General features: G+C 42.5%; 1 protein-coding gene across 1 annotated transcript in view; it reads right to left on the reverse strand.

Moving 5' to 3' along the window:
* Positions 1-17,316, reverse strand: part of LOC147747165 (cytosolic carboxypeptidase 6-like) — a 2,097,334-nt gene that overhangs the window by 1,321,190 nt on the left and 758,828 nt on the right. The window lies entirely within an intron of this gene.

The following is a 17,316-nucleotide window of genomic DNA, read 5'->3' on the forward strand; positions in this document are numbered from 1 at the left end:
CACCTCACGCATTGGGGGCGCGTTCTGTGTTGATGAGGGAATCAGATAGGGTAAGAACATAGAGTTTTGTGACCAATTTCAGTGGGGAGTTAGAGGAGTGAACAAACATGAGCGTGGCTTTGGGCTGGGGAGTAAGTGGAAAAGCAGGGTTGTCACTTCTGCATGTTGCCCTGATCTGATAGTAGAGAAGCTTATCGAGTGGAGCAGCATTTTCTTGGAGTGTGATGAAGTTATTGTCAGGATAAATGTCGGCTATTGTGTGGATGCCCAGGTCAGCCGCACGGCAGGCCAAACCCGCTGTCTGCAGTGGGGGAAATGATTGATTGCGGGCGAGTCACATGGATGGTGCATAGAGAGCGCCGGCACCGGTGTATTTACGCAGCCCATCCCAGGCCCAGAGCAAACATTTAACCGTGTCGATCTCGTCATGGGGAACTTTGCACTGCAAAAATAGTGCAGTCTGCAGTGGCCATGGGGAGCCGAGGTCCGCCTCGACCACTACATAAGGCTGTAAAGGTGTGGGATGAATCCAGAAGTGGAGAAAACTGGCTTGATCATAAAAGCACGTAGAGTTTGAAATCCAGGCCCCCATACTGCCCGATCCAACGGAAGTGTTAAAATGTTGTAGGCAATTCTGGGCTGGTGTCTGGTCCAAATCAATGTGATAATGTTAGAGCATGATTTTTGACAAAATTGTGATGTGAGAGGAATGGGGATATTTAAAAAGAGGTATAGGAATTTAGGGAGCACCATCATTTTAGCAATGGCAATGCGCCCGGCCAGCAATAGAGGGAGTTTTGGCCATGTGCATATCTTTGTTTTGAGCCAGTCCATTGCCTTGCCAAAATTGGATCTCCACAGTTCATCCACATCCCTACTCCAGCAGATGCCCAGGTATCTAGTGGGGCCAAGCGGATACTACTTTAAAGGAATTGACAAACACTATTGAAGGAAGGCTGCATAAAAACACTATATAGGTAAGAACCCACAAAGATTTCTTAGAAAAATAACTAACAAATGCAGAGTTAGCAATGAAGGGGTAACCAAGACAGATGGCTGTGTTGCATTACAATTAGAGGGTAATGAAACATGTAAAGTGCAGAGTATTGTGTGCAAGAAATATGACTATTCTAATGCAAGGAAGAAGAAGCTCACAGGGTTTCAACAAAGGTTTTCTGAAAAAGAGTCCTCAATAATATTCTTAAAACAATAAAACCAGAGAAGAAGAAGAAACATTTGTCAAAGATACTTGTGGATAGTATTGTAGAGAATGCTTTTGAAGTCAAAAGGAAGTTATTCATTTGGATCCCAAACTTAGGGGGTCATAAGGATCACGGACGGACAAAGTCGTGGGAAGGGACCGTCTGCCATAGGGACGAAGGTCCTGTGCGTCGAATTAGGATGCACCCGCCACAGTGGCGGGTGCATCCCGCATTTTTAACATTGCTAAAAATGCATGTTGTGCGTTTCAAAGCACAACAAGACAGGCACTGCGTGGTGCCTGCCATGTTGTACTTTGAAATGCAGGGGGGTACCAAAGGTACCCACAATGTGCACCCCACACCCCCCTTCACCCTAGGGACCCGTTGCGGCCCGCAACGGGCCCCCAAAGCAAAGACCGTATGCCTTTCTACAGCGGCAATGCCGCTGTGGAAAGGCATAGGACCGCTGGCATCGTAATATGGTTGGCGGTGTCTCGCAGACGACGCCACCATATGTAAGCACTTTTTCTGCCAGTCGCGAAGGCAACCGTCGGAAAAGCGGCAGACGGTCTTGCTATCCACTGCGGACCACCCCAGCCATCCTAATGTGGCGGGGGGTCATTTCTGTGAGGATGGCGGACGGATTGCCCCTGCCGGGCTGGCGGTGGCTACCGCCAGTCCGATGGAGGCAATCCGTCCGCCATCCTAATCGGACCCTAAATTAGTACTTTTGATAGATTAGTCTCTTGTCTGAAAAAGAAATACCAACACAAGTTTCAGATCAGTAAGACCAACCTTTGCAACATCTTTGATGGGGACTGGAAACTTACATCAAGCAGTGAGGCTTACTTTAATGAAGGAAGCTATCATCAAAACAATAGCCTTTTGTTTGCTGTTGATAAAGATGGTCAGTCCTATGAGGAAAAACAAGGTACAGTCATACCAAAGGAAATATTAGTACCTAAAAATGCAGATGAAATTAACGTCAGGGATGACGCTTTGCAGCAACGTCCACCAGTTCCAGTCTACTAGTGGCAGTGCAGCAGTTCCGGCAACACAAGGCAATAATCAGTTGAGGAGCTTACAGTATTCCTGTCAACTTTTCATTGAGGGAGTTTAAAACAGAAAATCAGGATCTTGCAAACTCTTGATCCCTGTAGAGTAAGGAGTTTCTAAACTGCAAGGACATTTATTAGCTTGTCTCTCCAAAGAGATATGTGATAGTAGTATCCATCATTTAAAAATGCTGTCAGCCCATCACTCAAAAATGTGCAATCTAATTAGAAGCTTGTATTTTGTAAAAAGTCCAGCCCTGCATTTAGAAGCTTTGAAGAAAGCTCTTTTAGATGGTACAGTGTCTGAAATTACTCTTATATCTGAAAAAATTCAAATATATCCCTTTGGAATGGATAGCCAGTCAGAAGTACATGAGGTACTAGTACTACCTACCGTAAAGAGTGAGAGAACTGGCATTAAATTAGTCAACTTCAGCAAACAAATATGCCAATTTGAAGCTACATCTGCTCAGATTCCCCAAGAAATCAGGGGCTTTTCTCTATTACAGCTCTGGGGATGTGCCCCACTGAAACCTACACATTTCTTCACAAATATTAACTAAATAAATACATTTATTTAGAGATACGATTGTATCGTTACACAAATCAATTATATTTAAGCATGGGCTGTCTGTCCCAGGCTGCCTGCCCCGCTTCGTTCTGAAGCAGGAGAGAGAAGCCAGGCAGTAAATCAACTTTCTGAACTGTGACACACGACTCAGCTAAAGCCCTTTATAGCCATTGTTGCCATAGGGTAGTATCCACTATAGGTTTCAGAAAGGAGAGGGTACCCCACTTCACCAGGGAACAGGGTAGAAAGACAGTTAGTCAAAGAGGGAGATCCCTGGAGTCGAATGGTCGACTGGTAACTATTGGCCTTTCCTATGTACAAAGAAAGGGTCACAGACTGCAATGAGTATTGAACTAACACAAAAATAGGTTTTCCACAATGAAATAGAATCGTTTACAGTCTATTTTTATTAAAATAACAATCAATTATACAATAAAAGGCAGAATAAATTCATATACTTTTTGCACCACAATTTAAAATCCAAGTAAGAAGATACTTTGGAGGGTTAAAAATAAACCATAATATTCAACAATATTTCACAAACATAATATAACTATAAACAGTAAATAAAGACACATTCAAAGCATATTCACTATAAATAGACAACAAACTACATATAGTCACAAAAAAACCCTGAATTTCTATGTGGCCTACCCGATGTCTAGGTCACAATCATTTACCCGACCCAATGGCCTGAATCCGTTTTGCTGTTGTAAAACTCTAGTGGTGGAATGGAATACCCATCTACAGTTTAATGCGGCCCTCATTGGATTCTATTCAAAAAAGACAAGATCGAGGAGACGAACGAGGCAGAAGCAGACACGCAGCGCTAATCAGAACATATCCAGTTCATGAAAAGACTAAAGAAATAGTATGCCCGTTCTGAGAAGGTTTTAGAATTTTACCAGATGCAAGAGATTTGAATAAACGCCTGACAATTTCAGAGCGAGGAAACCCAAGACAAGGAACTCCTATCCGGAGAGAGAGAATCCTTACCACTGATGCAAGAAACTTGAATATACGCCTGTCAAGCTCAAAGCTAGGAAAGCCAAGATAAGGAGCTCCTACCATAGGGGAGAGAAGCCCACACTATTCCAGAAGTCAATGGACACTTAAAGCGGTTCTCATCGTGATATGCCCCATACCTGATCTAAAAGATATGGTGGACCCATCCATTGCTTGAAACCCCAGAAAACAAGAAGTCCTGAGGAAGGTGCAACCAAATCCAGAGTACAGCACCGAAACGCGTCGACGCACTGTTTGTCTTTTTTGAATAGAATCCAATGAGGGCCGCATAAAACTGTAGATGGGTATTCCATTCCACCACTAGAGTTTTACAACAGCAAAACGGATTCAGGCCATTGGGTCGGGTAAATGATTGTGACCTAGACATCGGGTAGGCCACATAGAAATTCAGGGGTTTTTTGTGACTATATGTAGTTTGTTGTCTATTTATAGTGAATATGCTTTGAATGTGTCTTTATTTACTGTTTATAGTTATATTATGTTTGTGAAATATTGTTGAATATTATGGTTTATTTTTAACCCTCCAAAGTATCTTCTTACTTGGATTTTAAATTGTGGTGCAAAAAGTATATGAATTTATTCTGTCTTTTATTGTATAATTGATTGTTATTTTAATAAAAATAGACTGTAAACGATTCTATTTCATTGTGGAAAACCTATTTTTGTGTTAGTTCAATACTCATTGCAGTCTGTGACCCTTTCTTTGTACATAGGAAAGGCCAATAGTTACCAGTCGACCATTCGACTCCAGGGATCTCCCTCTTTGACTAACTAGTATCCACTATAGGCCAGTGATACTTTTTGCATTATAGAATCAGATGTCGGATCTCCATCCCTGAGTGAGGGCAGCTATCCGTCATTCACAGGCACAGACCCCACCATTTTCCAATCATCCCATGTGGGAGCGGATGCAAGCATATGTGATTTGATGCCTTGTCCTCCACAATGGTAAGTGTTATAAGGCTAATCTTGTGTTATGTCTATTGTGCTGCGACCCTTGGTCGCGCTAACCTCCTCCACTGTGACACCCCAGGCCATATCTGCACGTCGCTGAATACTTTAGAATTAGTACTGCTCTACTTGTTCCCCCCGCAAAATTGAGCCAAAGATGAGCAGCATTTTTGTTTCCTTGTGAAATTGATCCAAATATCTAAGTCAAGCGCAAAGGGAGAACTATGTGCTTATAATAAAAACAGTAATCCACTGTATCATGACTAAACTGGCCCTATACTAATGCCCTTAACATTATTTCCAAAAACATGGATTGATTTACGAACAATGAGTTTTAAAATCATTAAGGCAATGCATGTCACTCATTTAGTTCCTCTCTTATTTCACCTTTTACCTACTCTTGCAATCACTGAGAGTGTTAGGTATTTCATCATGTTGTGTTTCTGCATTTTTTCTGTGCATCTCATTACTCTTGCACTGTGAATACTTTCAGCAACACCAGCTGTTTATGAGGGGCCTTGATTGAGAGCTCTGACGCTGAGGCTGGAGCCAAAGCAAAATGCCTGTCAATAGGTTGGCCTCTCTGCAGAGCGCCTAGACCCAATGGTCATGTATTCCAGTTGCAATTGAAATTCTGTGGAAATGTGTGCGATGGGGGAACACAGATGCCAACATATTTACAAGGCAAAAGCAAAAGGAAATGCATTGCTGAAATGTGAGTGAGTGCAGTATATGTTTGGAAGTGAGGGAGATGCAAGAAAGTGCGTTTGGGGAACAGTGACAAGAGGGTGCTGAAGAGGGTGCTGAAGAGGAAAGAGAGGTGGTTCAAGATGTGCATATGGACGAGATGCGCAAGGAAAAAGGGCATACATATCAAGCATAAAGTGCACATAACTCCTTCCAAAGGCCTTAATACAATTTCATTCACAGACTCACAATTTCAGAATTGAAACATTTCCAATGTTAATAATTTATAATAAATCATTGTTTTTACTCATTTATCCTAAACACCTTTCAACCATTGACAAAGCCGATCGTACTGACAGGTTTTAGGTGTATGTTAGTTATTTTATATACCTGGATGAAATTAAATCTCAGAGAACAACCAACATACTGGTCCGTGGCACACTATAGGAATCACAGAAATGTATTTTACGTGTTCCCTTTTAGAGAGTCCCCACTTTTTTTCATCCCACTTAAAGACCTGTCTGCACATATTTCTATATGACTGATTGCAGTCAGCAGCTGTGGGTGCTTCCCGAAGGCTGATTATAGCATTCTCTTACAAAGTTGATGCAGTAGGCAGTGCAAGGCACTAGGCAAGCACACACTTTACAGGGCTGAAGTTGTTTAATTGCAAAATTTGCACATTACAGTAACTGTTGAACATATTAATGCAGTAAGATATGGGGAAGTTTTTATGTGTTTACTTTTCCGAGACTTTACATTCCTAATGCTTTAAAAAACTTTGTTTATCTCTAAATTAATTTGCTTTAAAATGCACCATTTGCCAATATTTTTTTCAAAACTTTTCAGGAAGAGGACCCACCCTGGACAACACGTTTTCGCATTCAGCTTGCTCGCATCACTCTCAACATAAAAGTCATACCCCTCTTTTACGCCGCACCACTTTCAAATGTCCTCAGCAAACACTGAAAAAGATATGTTTGTTGCTTTCAAACCCACTACAAAAGTCAAATTAAAAAAATGTATATTTGTCAAAAAACTGAAGAAGACTTAATTCAGTGGTTTAAGCATGGCCTTTACATCATAACAGAGGATCACTGTGATTTATGTGTAAATCAATTGTCTGCAAGTATTACATAAGTAAACTTGATGATGATATAATGCCTGCTAGAGGTTTTCACAAAAATGTACACGTTTCTATCTCCTCTAAAACTAAAAGAGCTAAATATCTTTGTGAGTATTTTGATTCAAATTGTGCACCCTTTTCAAGCCATTGTCATAATGCAAGACAAAAGGGCAACATTACCTCAAAAGCGAATTAGTGAAAGGTCTTAAAGGAAGTGTGTGTATCTTCTGCTAAATTTTAAACACAATATTGAAACTCTTGGCATAGATCAAGAAGTAGAGGAACCATTAGTCATTCTAGTAAATTGTGTGCCAACAAAGAATAAAACGATTTGGCAGTTATTGTTTAGCATAGAGAAAGTAAAGAAAGCCATTTGAATACCTCAAAAGATAAAACATTCTATAAAGATGTACATCAGCATTTGACTTCACTGGGGACACTCACTTCAAAGTCTAGTGAGACTGTTGAAAGATACAGCATGAAGATCTATATGAGCACTACAGTATTCACCCTCTACACTCTAAGGATATGCTAAAACGGGTCGTACATCTGGCCCTAGGTGTCTATTTGTGAAAGATCTGTATATACATTGAGAACAGTTTTCCCCATGTTTAGTGTATGCAATTGCCATATATATGTTTCAAGAGTTAAGTCTTGATGCAGCACTTATAAATACAGGCCAGAAAGTATTCAAGGAGGGGATGTCTTATGCACACTGTCTGGGCTGTACCTTGTTGATTTAAATGAGAGCAAAGTGAATGCAGACTGCTCATATTTCAGGGAGTGCAATCAGTTGAAAGGTTTGTAGGCTTCTCATCTAGGCCAATACTCAATCTATGAAAATCAAACCATCAGTGTAAAACTTAAGCTTAGTAAAGTCAGTGAGGAAAGGATAAGCCAAAAACAGGATACAAAAAATATCAAGGATATTGAAAAAGGAGAAGTTTGTAGATGCTGTAGGAAGTGGTTGGATGTCAGTTCTCCAATATATCTGTTATTGTATTGTTGTTATGATATGATATCGTTTTATATAGCACACTAAAACCTTCAGGTACCAAAGCGCTATTGTGAGACAGACTCATCAACAGAGTCAAACCAAGAAGTAAGGTAACTATAGTGAGAAAAGCCACATTTTCAGATGTTTTTAAAAGACATAAGGGAGTTGTCCTCTTAATGCTACATTCAATGATGCAAGGAATTGAGCAAAACACAGCAAAAAATTATGTATTGAACTCGCAGCTTTACTGAGGAGTGTACCAGACCAAAAAGATACTTTTCACTCAATGACAAGTAAACGTGATTCTCTTAGATGCACTAGTGTCCTATAATAAACACTCAATTCTCAAGAAGATGCACAAGAATTCCTAACGGTAATGCCAGGTATTTTAGAAAATGAACATCTACAAATAAATGATATCTTTAGAATAAGCTACCCATGGCAACAAGAATGTTAGAGTTGTCACTATATCTACAGTTGTCACATTGGCTTTAAGCAATTTGTGTATCTAACCATAGATAGATTGGAAAATTGTACCATTTGACAAATTAATACTCAAAGCTGTGCAAAATAATATATGACCAGACTGCAGCGCAGAAGCACCATCAAAGCTAAGTGTTGATAACAGCAACAGATAGGTCATCATATTGCTACAAAGGTGTAAAGCTGAGGAAAGTAAAATTAAAACTGACCTTTCCAACTTTAAAGCTGGACAGATTTCTCTAGGAGGCAAAACATGCACTACAGTCACCATACTTTCAATCAATGAGAGAGCATTAAATCAGGTCACTCCATGGTTTATTTGAAAACTGTGTGTAGAAGGACAGAATGTAATGACACTTTTCATACAAACACATCAAGATTACCTTGGAGATTGCTAAACTCATATCTGATTTTCCTTCAACCAAAGTTCTAGAAGAAGTAATGGTAACTGTATGAGAGAATGTTTTCCAATATATAACGGGTAACTTTTGGAAATATGTCGTCATGCTGCCTGCCAAGTGTAACAACCACTTTAGACCTTGTATTCTTCAATGGAATAATGGCTCTGTTGAGGTCTTAATTTTTAGAAATGTACACTTTTATTACATACACTCTGAAAATGGTATGGGGCAGATAGTGTTGTGCAATTTCTGCTCATAATAAATAGAAGTCTGGCATGTACAGAGTTCATCAGGTTTATTTAAAAATCAATATTTATTTCCACCATAAATTAAGGTTGATAAGCATTTCTTGGAAATGTTGCCAGGATTGGACATGTGTGGGTTCTCATATCATGAATGAGAATGTACTCCGTGTGAGAGCACGGTCTGAGAACAAAGAAATATACAATATAAGTTTACTAAAGTGTATTAGGTCATCAGGTTTATTCAAAAATCAATATGTTTTTCATCCATAGTTCACTGATGAGAAACATTTCTTTAAAATGTTGCCAGCTTTGGGCACGTGTGGGTTCTTGTATCATGAATGAGAATGTACTCAGTGTGAGACCACGGTCCGAGAACTAAAAAAAATTAAATATTAGTTGAATTAAGTAGATTATGTCATCGGGTTTATTTAAAAATCAATATGTTTTTTCCCCATAGTTCAAGGATGACGAACATTTTTTTTAAATGTTCCCAGCGTTGGGCATGTGTGGGTTCTCGTATCATGATTGAGAATGTACTCCGTATGGGAGCACAGTCTGAGAACTAAGAAAAATTCAATATAAGATCATAAAAGTGTATTAGGTCATCAGGTTTATTTAAAAATCAATATGTTTTTCCCCTATAGTTCAAGGATGAAAAACATTTCTTTGTAATGTTGGCATATTGTGCACATGCGGGTTATCCCATCATGAATGAGACTCAGTGTGAGCGCACGGTCTGAGACCTAAGAAAAATACAATATAACTTAATTAAAGTTTATTAGGCAATGGGCATTCCTAGATTTGAATAAATAATGTTTAAGATACTGTCTTTTAATCATAAATAATGTCCAGTAATCTATTGTTTTCTTACTCAAAATGCTGATCAGATTATTAATAACCTAAACATCACAAAGACAAGGAAGGATACAACTCTCCTATTTAGTGGTTGTTCTTGTTATGTTTAAGAAATATGTATGAGTTCTCTGATTCTCACATGTTTTATAATTTCATTTTCAGTGCTCCAAAGATCCTTTAATCACATCAAGTATATAACATACAGGGCTACTCTGGAAATATATTTTGCATAGATATAACACTTGCAAATAAACTTTACAGTCATTTTTTTATTTTTATAAATGGTTTAAACAGTGGCCAAATTAAAAAAATAAGAATGGAGTGTACAATTGTTTGAAGAAATACTGTTATAATTATGACTACTGCTTGCTCCTTATATTTAATATTCTATTCTGTTTTCAATATATTTCTCTATATGTATGTACTACATACACATGTCAAAAAGTAGGCACACATACATGCACTCATACTCTAAGTCACACAGATACAGACACACCCCACAGAGTAACTACATTGGCTGAGAATTGACAAATGCTCTAAATTTAAAGCCCTCTGCTATATGCATAGGATCAATATGGGCTCAGCTCCCCAATATCTAGGTGCTTTGGTGCACCATTACCATCCCTCACTCCTACTACGATCCTCTAATCAATTAAAATTCCAGGTTCCCAGAATCAAACTAGCCAGAATGAGTGGACGCTCTTTTGCCTATCTGGCTCCTTTCCTGTGGAAATCTCTGCCACTCTATGTGCTATGTTAAATTTTGCATAGATCTGAAAACTTGGCTTTTTAATCAGTAGGGTTTTTTATCAGTTGAGATTTTGGCCCTTGTCTCTCTGTTCTGCGTGTCTGGAGGCACTGTGAAACCTCCGGGTAGCTGTGTGCTGTATACATTTAATTAATAATAATAATAATAATACTGTCTCCATACATAGTCCACTCCATACGTCTGAATGAAGCTGGATGTGGCAGTGCTGTGGAATCTATACCTCACACATAAATTGGGGGTGCTGGTGCATACCATGCCTGGACCATTGCCACACTCCACCAAGGAGTGGCGCAGATCAATACGGTGACAGATGCTGTACCCTACTCATATTATCAAGGATCAACAAGCACACAACAGGGTTCTCACACCAGTGGTGAGACTTAGCTAGCTGGGACAAGGCGGCTGCTGAGAGATGGGCAGTTGTCAAACCGTGGGTGCCTGTGTGTGGGAGGTGCTGTGCTAAGTTGCTTCTCTTTTCATTCTGTGGGGTTCCATTTCTAATGTGTTGCTCATCAGTGTTGTGCGGTAAACAATGGCGGCGACTGCTGGAGCCTGTTCTCTCTCTGCTCCCGAGTCCCGACACGGAGTTCGTTTCTGTTCACGGGCAACATGGGCCTGTTGGAACGCGCCAGCAAGGAGTGGCTCATCATATGCATCATTTTCGTGATCAAAGCCGCCAACTGCAACTAGCATCAGTATTAGACAAGAATGGGCCTGAGAATGAAGGGATAGGGAAGAACTGACAGTATCCGTGTTGCTGTTTTCTTCTAATTGGTAAGATGATAACCTTAAAGTCCTATTTTTGCACAAGTCATGCTTGCAGCCTCTAAAAACCATGGGCCCATGTAAGAACAGTATTTTGTGACTCGCAAATAAATTGCGATTTGCGACTCGGTATTTGGAAGGGGCGTTCCCTTCCAAATAGGGACTCCATTGCCATGTACGAATGTTTTGCAACAGCAATTGCATTCGCAAAACACTCACGAATTAGCACCTACTTCAAGTAGGTGGTAATGCATTTGCAAATGGGAAGGGGTCCCCATGGGACCCCTTCTCCTTTGCAAATGCATGCAAAATTATTCAGCCAGACCTTAAAAAATGTAGCAAAAACTTTTCATTTTATTTTTTTAAATGCATCCCGTTTTTATTTAAGAAAAATGGGCTGCATTTAAAACAAAAAAGCTGCTTTATTTATAAGCAGTCCCAGACATGGTGGTCTGCTGAGCCCAGTAGGCCACTATCCCTGGGAGGGCAGCCATTCCAAATGGGGTCTCAAAATGCGAGTGGCTCATTAATATTCATGAGCCTCGCATTTTGAGACCCAATTGGGAATCGCAAACAGTGTCCAAGACACTGTTTCACATGCCAAATATTGAGTCGCAAATTATGAATCGCAAAAGGACGCGTTTTGACAGGTCGTACATCTGGCCCTAGATGCCTAACCTGTAGTATACCAGGCCTGAGACATAATGCAAGCAGTACATGTCTGCATGATAAACTTGAAAGTGTCTTTTGTTTAGCACACATGTGAATGAGTGTTTCAGTTCCTATCTGGGGCTGTGATTCCATAAGTATATACATGTATTACTAAATCTCTGCCTCTCTTTATGTGATATGTGGTTCTCTAAATGTGTCTGCAATGACCTCCATAGATTGCCTCCAGGGAGTGCTAGTACATACATGGTTATTTAAGTGTGTGAGAAACTTCCTTTATAACCCGAAGACGCATATCAGTTGTGCCTGTCTGTGTGAGTGAATCTTTGTGTGCTTTTCTAACTACCTCACTAGCTCTTTCAGTGTCTGTCTGGTTTTCTACTTTGGTATCTCAGATTTAAGTCTGAGTGTGGGATGGATATATAATTAGGGACACATGCTCATATGAGTGCACATAGCTCACTGAAACATCCAAGTGCATCTTTTACTTTTTAAGCGAATAACTCCCTGCACTATGGCCTACCGGCAGCAATTTAACATTGGCATCACAACAGTTTATACCTAGTCTAGCAGTTTTAAGTGATAACACACATCTACCAGAAAAACTAGATGCCCAAGCTCAAATGTGAGACATAATGCGAGGCCTCCTTGTCTGCATGGTAAACTTGAAAGTCTCATTTGTCTAGCAGATATCTGAATAAGTGTTTCAATTCCTATCTGGGACTGTGATTCCATGTATATGTAAATGTGTTACTAAATCACTGCCTCTCTTTATGTGATATGTGATTGTCTAAATGTATCTGTAAGGGCCTGCATAGATTGCCTCCTGGATGTACTAATGAATATAGGGTTATGTAAGTGTGTTAGAAACTGCCTTCATAACCCCAAAACACATACCAGTTGTACCGGTCTGTGTGATTGAATCTTTGCTTGCTTCTCTAACTACCTCACTAGGTGTTTCAGTGTTTGTCTGCTTTTCTACTTAGGTATCATGGTGTAGGCTGGATGTATAATTGGGCACATAGGTTTCTATGAATTGACATAGCTCACTGAAACTTCAAAGTCCATCTTTTACTTTTTAAGCAAATAGCTCCTTGCACTGTAGCCTAGCTACAGCCTACATTAGTCTTCAATTATATCTGTCACAATAACAGTTTACACCTTGTGTAGCACTTTTAAGTGTAAGAGAGCTCTGTCTGTAAAACTACATGCCTACGCTCAAGTATACCAGGCCTGATACACAATACAAGCACTACTTGTCTGCATGATAAACTTGAAAGTTTGAAAGTCCACACTCCTGAGGCGGAAGCCGGGAGAGGTTCGAATTTGCTCGTTTTTATAAATGAAAATTATCACTTTGTTTATGTGTGCTAGCTTTTAAAAACACCTTGTTGACTTCTCTGCCACTCACCTGCACTAGCAGCAGATCCTAACGCTGCCGGCTGGTCGAGCAGTGAAACATTTCCTCGGACGCTCCCAGCGCGAGGACTTAGGCCACGCCCCTTTTAGGCCACGCCCCCCGCGTCAACTACAAAGCGCTGAAAACAAGCGCCTGACAGGCCAGCAGTCCACACTCCTGAGGCGGAAGCCGGGAGAGGTTCGAATTTGCTCGTTTTTATAAATGAAAATTATCACTTTGTTTATGTGTGCTAGCTTTTAAAAGCACCTTGTTGACTTCGCTGCCACTCACCTGCACTAGCAGCAGATCCTAACGCTGCCGGCTGGTCGAGCAGTGAAACATTTCCTCGGACGCTCCCAGGGCGAGGACTTAGGCCACGCCCCTTTTAGGACACGCCCCCAGACCTCCCCCTTGGCAATTACCTACATAATGTGCCTTGGACGGAAGCGCAGCGGACGAGCGCAGCGGGAGCGCCGTTTGCGCGCCGAAGGCGCGCCTAAGGCAAGCCCGTCTGCGCCCGTCATCGCCAGACCATCGCCTCTCGCCAGTCCCCCTGGTCCGTCCAGGCCATATCCACGCATACACTATGACGGTAAGGAACTCTTACATCTGAACCCCCACCAAAAATGTTCTAACGCCACTGGCATCTTAGGTCTTACGCATCTCTACTGCAACCGCTGCCATTTCTCCACCAACATGCCCACTAAGGTGCGGAGTGACCCACCCAATACAACAATCCCGCCACTGACGATACTCCAACTCAACTGCAGATCCCTCGTTAAACACCATCCTGAGGTGAATACGCTTCTTCAGGAGGAAAACCCTGATGTACTGTTTCTATGCGAAACATGGCTCCGAGACGACATAACTACCATCCCCAACCTAACGCTCCCAGATGAGTTCCACCTGGTCACCATTAACCGTGAATCTCGCGGCGGCGGCATCGCAATTATCCATAAAAAACACCTGACTTGTTCTTTTATCAAGGAACCTCTCCAAGACTGTGAATGCGCCCAATTTAAAATTAGCGTGACCCCCCAATTTACGCTATCTGGCCTATACATATATCGTCCTCCAGGCCAGGCCACTAGATTTATTAATGCCCTCCTCGAAACGGCCACAGTGCTCACTACTAAATCCGCCAACTTCACCATCCTAGGTGACCTAAACTTGCACTTTGACGCAACCGGCGACCATACCATTAATAATCTCCTTGCAGACCTCTCGGCACTGCAACTTAACTCTCTAGTCCACACTTCTACCCACATAGCTGGACATACCCTAGATCCGATCTTTTCTAACATACAGGAGGCAGCTACAGAAACCCCCACCCCCATGGGATGGACGGATCACCACCTTGTTAAACTGAGTGTTCCGGCACCTCAACGTCAGTTTAAAACTGAATCCATTCAGCGTCTAAAAAGACCCTGGCACAAACTCTCCCCCCTCGCCCTACATGAAACCCTTGGAGAGTTCCAATACGATGCTAACCAGGAAATAGACGCGACCTATACCTCGTTCACCAACTGGATCAGCAATGGCCTCAACACTCTTATTCCGGCTAAATTGACTAAAGGACGTAATACACCCTCTAACCCGTGGTACGACGATACCCTTAGGGCAATGCGCAAGGAGTGTAAAAAAGCCGAGCGCCTATGGAGGAAACACTATGATAATCAGGATAAGGCAGAATATCTATCCAGGCTTAAGACCTACCATAAAGCCATCAGATCTTCCCGCGCTTCTTTTTATACCAACAAAATTAACTCCAATGCGAACCCATCTAAAATCATCTTCAAACTAGTGAAAGAGCTCCAAAACCCTAGGGCGCCCCCACCAAAAATTTCTTCCAACGAACAATGTGAGCAGCTCGCAACATATTTCGTTGAAAAAGTCCAGAGAATTTATGCGACCTTTCCACAGATCGCTCCTCTCCGTGGAGTTCCTAAGACCACAGCTCCTAACATCTTACCTCTGTCCCAAATTTCTGCCATCACCGCTGCAGACCTGATCAGACTAGGTAAGAAAGTGAAGTCTGGCTCCCCAGCTGACCCCATGAGTCCTTCTCATTTCCTGGACTCGATGGACTTTTTTCTATCCCCCATGCTGAACATCCTCAACCTTTCTTTTACTACAGGATCTGTACCCATAGCTTGGAAGCAAGCATGGGTATCACCGATAATTAAAAAACCTACCCTCGACCCCTCCAAACCAGAAAATTTCCGGCCTATATCCCTTCTCCCCTGGATTTCCAAAATAGCCGAAACCCATGTTAATGGCATCCTTTCGAAACATGTGGAACGTCACGGAATCCTGGACCCCTCCCAAAACGGCTTCCGCGCAGGCCATAGTACGGAGTCTGCCCCACTGGCCACTACGGAGCATCTCCGGACGATTTTAGACTCCGGTCAAAGTGCTGCGCTGATTCTCCTTGATCTCAGCGCAGCCTTTGACACGGTATCCCATGACATCCTTCTGAAACGTCTGGAGATGGCCGGTGTGACTGGCCTCGCACTTGCGTGGTTCCAATCCTTTCTCAAGGATAGATCCTTCAAGGTGTCGGCTCCTCCATTTCTTTCTAAACCCCACCCCATAGCTCAAGGTGTCCCCCAGGGTTCAGCGTTGAGCCCCTCCCTCTTCAATCTATACGTCCAGCCACTTACTGACGTGGCTAGAGAGTGGGGGCTCACGCTGGTCTCGTACGCCGACGACACCCAGCTGGTTGTCACCCTCTCGGAAAGCCCGTCCTCCGTGGCATCCAAGTTTAAAGAGGGTATGACTGCTGTGGCCCGCTGGATGACGGACAACTACCTCCAACTCAACGCCGGAAAAAACGAGGTGCTCCTCCTAGGCCGCAACATCAGCCTTTGGAACGAGCACTGGTGGCCGTCATCCCTAGGCGCCACTCCACTCCCCAAAAATTGTGTCAAAAATCTGGGAGTCTGGGTAGATGCCAACCTCAGCTTCCAGTCCCACACTAAAAAGGTGGCAGCCACCTGCATAGGCCTTCTAAGGAACCTCAGGCCCATACTTGGGCTCTTCGACTCTAAGGCTCGCCAGTTAATCGTCCAGGCCACCATCCTATCGCGCCTGGACTACGCTAACGTCCTCCTTTTGGGAGCCAACAAAGCGGAAACAACTAGGTTCCAACATATCCAGAATGCGGCAGCCAGAATGCTGGTCGGCCTCCCACGCAGATGTTCAGCCAGAGCTACCATCCATAAGCTCCACTGGCTGCCCGTGGAACTCCGAATTAAATTCAAGGCCTTAGTCACGATCTTTAAGATCGTTAAACAAGGAAATCCCCCTCTGCTTCGTAGCCTTGCCCAACCTTACGTTCCTGGCCGTGCTCTGCGCTCTTCCAACCAACTCCTCCTGACAATCCCTAGGATTCGACTTTGCCGAACTGGAGGCCGTTCCTTTAGCGTCCTTGGCCCCAAATTGTGGAATGATCTCCCCCTTAGCATTCGTTCCATAGATTCCCTCTCAGCCTTCCGTAAAGCAATTAAGACTCACCTCTTCCCCGCTCCCTAGATTCCCCTTCCCCCCCTCCCCCTCTATCCTCAGTCTGTGTGCCTGTTTCTTAGCGCCGGGACACCCCATTGCTGGGGCAGCTGCTGCGCTTCATCAAATCCAGAAATGAGTATTTCAGTTCCTATCTGGGGCTGTCATTCCATATGCAAGTAAATGTATTACTAAATCTCTGTCTCACTTTATGTGATATATGGGTCTTTAGAGGTGTCTGTAACAGCCTGCATACATTGCCTTCTTGGTATACTAGTGAATATTGGGTTATTTAAGTTTGTGATATGCTGCCTTTATTACCAGAAGATATATATTAGTTGTGCCTGTCTGTGTGACTGAATCTAGCTCTCTCACTAGGAGCTACAGTGTCTGTCTGCTTTTTTACTTATATATCTTGGGGCAGATTCACAAGGACTGGTGCATCCCTGCATATTAGCAGGAATGCGCCAGTACCGATGCGACATGCAATTCTACCCTTGCGCCACCAAGGATGCATTGCATTTGCAATGCGGCGCACCATGGCACAGGGATAGACAGATGCATGTCGTATCTGATGGCGCAAGGGCTGCGCATTGCTGGAGTCATGTTGC

Source organism: Lissotriton vulgaris, chromosome 1_1 (genome assembly GCF_964263255.1).
Source record: "Lissotriton vulgaris chromosome 1_1, aLisVul1.2, whole genome shotgun sequence".
Classification (NCBI taxonomy): Eukaryota; Metazoa; Chordata; class Amphibia; order Caudata; family Salamandridae; genus Lissotriton; species Lissotriton vulgaris.